General features: G+C 42.4%; 1 non-coding gene across 1 annotated transcript; it reads right to left on the bottom strand.

The window, feature by feature from the left end:
- Nucleotides 1–1,752: 1,752 nt before the first annotated feature.
- LOC120539847 lies at nucleotides 1,753–1,914 on the bottom strand. Its single transcript, XR_005635705.1, has one exon. It is a non-coding gene; the product is annotated as a U1 spliceosomal RNA (small nuclear RNA).
- Nucleotides 1,915–2,676: the final 762 nt, after the last annotated feature.

The raw sequence follows: 2,676 nt of genomic DNA, 5'->3' as shown, positions 1-2,676 counted from the left end.
TCAACACATTGCCATTCATCAGCAGACCTGTGTGGGCAAGCAGGAGCACAGGACCGATGCACGGGTACTGGCCCCATTGACTACTCTGTAGGCAAGCATCAAGGATTTGAACATAATAGGTGCTGCTACTGAGACCCAGTGTAGTGATCTGAAGAGCAGTGACATGTGCTTGGCTTGGCTGGCTGAATACCAGATGTGCTGCTGCATTTTCAACAGCAGGAAAGCCATGCCAGTATTTCTGCCAGCAGAAAGCAGCACTAGTCCAGACTTGACAAGACCAAGCACTGTATACTCTTTAAGATGTGGTTTGATCTTGTGGATGTCCGCAAGACCCAGAGACCACTGCAGCATGGTCAGTGACGGACAGCTGGTCATCGTTCACTGCCTCAAGACTGAGTACAGGCACGGCAGGTGTTAGCAATAATAGAAATGGGGCGCTAAATAGACAGACGAGCTGGGATAACAAGGTCCATCTTTGCCAGGTTAAGCTGGAGATTGTGCTCTTCCAGGTTGCAATATCAGTAAGACATGGTCAGATTGTAATTGATAATGTGTGGTCCTTTGGTGGGAGTGACAGGCACAGCAGGGGCTGGACAATGGGGCCTAGTGAGGAAGTGTATAGTTGAGGAGAGGAGAGGGCCCAATACTGATCCTTGCCTGATGCACCCTTGACGTCTCTCCTCACCAGGACACATGTTAGGATCTGCCCAAGAGGTTGGACTCAAGCAGTGCCAGTGATGCCAAGGTCAGAAGCGGTGGCAATGAGGATTTGATGATTGACTCTGTCAAAGGCAGAGGAGAGCACTAGGAGGATGATGATGATAGTTTTGATAACTGGTTGCCTTTTTACTAATCTACCCTGACCTAGCTAATTGCATTCACTCTGTGTTATGCACATCAGCTTCTGTCCCAGATGTGTTCCAGTCAGTAACAGCAAAAGGCCACCTCATCACTTCAAAGTTAGGTTTTAACATTTTATGCACATGACAAATAAAAGAAAACCACCTGAAAGTTTGAAATGTTGCTGCTTCATTTAAGTCACAACCAGTTCCTACACTGAGAAAAAGTCCTTCATTATCCAACAAAATCTGATGAAACTCACCGGGGCTACTGCCTTACTGTTGTAAAACATTTGATAGGAATAATATAATATAATATAATATAATATAATATAATATAATATAATATAATATAATATAATATAATATGTGTTTTTTAAGAATGAGGTGTGCTGGTCCGATAACATCAATTCAAGAAAGGCCTGCCAATCAACAGGCTTATTTAGAAGGTAGACTATGCTGTGAATCCAATCCACTCCTCTAATGTTACATCATGGCAGCAGAGTCTGGATGAGAGATCAGCAAAACAGGCAACCTTTGAATGACATGTGATATGTTGCTGGCTTCCAGCACCATGATTAGTGAGGATTATTACTTTACATTAAAACTTCTGTCCTCCTAACATGGGAAATCTCAGAACACAATTTGAAACACCGTCTAAAGTTATATATAACTTGCAATTAGGGATGAGTAAAACAAGCACTATAGGAAAGGCACTATATAAAGGATAGACCAGAGTACAGTGTCAGCCATTGTACAGCACCTTGGAGCAATTTTCAGGCTAAGGGCATTGCTCAAGAGCCCAGTGGAATAGGATCCCTTCTGGCAGTAACAGGACTTGAACCAGCAACCTCCCAGCTACCAGCGCAGATCTTTAGCCCAAGAGCCACCACTCCATCCCTAAATAAAAACAGGGGAGAGCGCAAATGCAGTGTTCCACTTCTAAAAATTATGCAGTTGAGTTTCCCCGATTTGGGGAAATTGTAGGGGTCAGCACACCCATAGTACAAAGGATGAGACTCGCCCTGGAAGAACCACCTTAGTGATCATGGTATCATCTCCCCTGCCACATTATATGATAGATAGATATTAAAGAGGATAAACACTATATACAGCATAGATAGATAGATAGATAGATAGATAGATAGATAGATAGATAGATAGATAGATAGATAGATAGATAGATAGATAGATAGATGTGCAGCTTTGTTCTTAATAGCACTCAGTTTTGTTTTCATTGTCCACTACTTCCTCCAGATGGTCCAGAAGGCCTCCTATAACTGAGTGTGCCTTCTAAATTGGCTTGCTGATTTGGCGGGCCTCCCTTAAAGTGGTGGTATTATATTATATTATGGTGGTCTGGCGCCCTGCCCGGGGTTTGTTTCCTGTCTTGCGCCCTGTAGTTAGGATATAGCGGGTTGGATAATGGATGAATGGATGGATTATATTATATTATATTATATTATATTATATTATATTATATTATATTATATTATACTAGATCTGTAAGTCCATGCAGTAAAAAACATGGGGCCCTAGAAAGTATTGAAATTGTCAGAGAAAAAAATTGAAATGTAGAGAAGTCAGGTAATTGCCTCCTAGGAGGTTTTGTGTTGCCGATGTGCTCACCTCGCTTGTGCATTAGCAGCGGGATGAAAAGTAAAAGGGATACCGTTTTGCCCATGTGCTTGCATTGCTTTTGTATTAGCCACTAAGCAACTTTGTCTTTTTTCTGAGGTTTTGCTTTGCTGATGTGCTGGCCCTGCTTGTGTTATTAGCAGCTAAGCAAGTTTTCTGTTTCCTCAGCAGCAGAGCTCTTACCATGACTCCACCTCTC

This window comes from Polypterus senegalus, chromosome 11 (genome assembly GCF_016835505.1).
Source record: "Polypterus senegalus isolate Bchr_013 chromosome 11, ASM1683550v1, whole genome shotgun sequence".
Taxonomy (NCBI): Eukaryota; Metazoa; Chordata; class Cladistia; order Polypteriformes; family Polypteridae; genus Polypterus; species Polypterus senegalus.
Note: the sequence above shows the minus strand (reverse complement) of the source record. Positions and strands in the feature narration are given on the sequence as shown.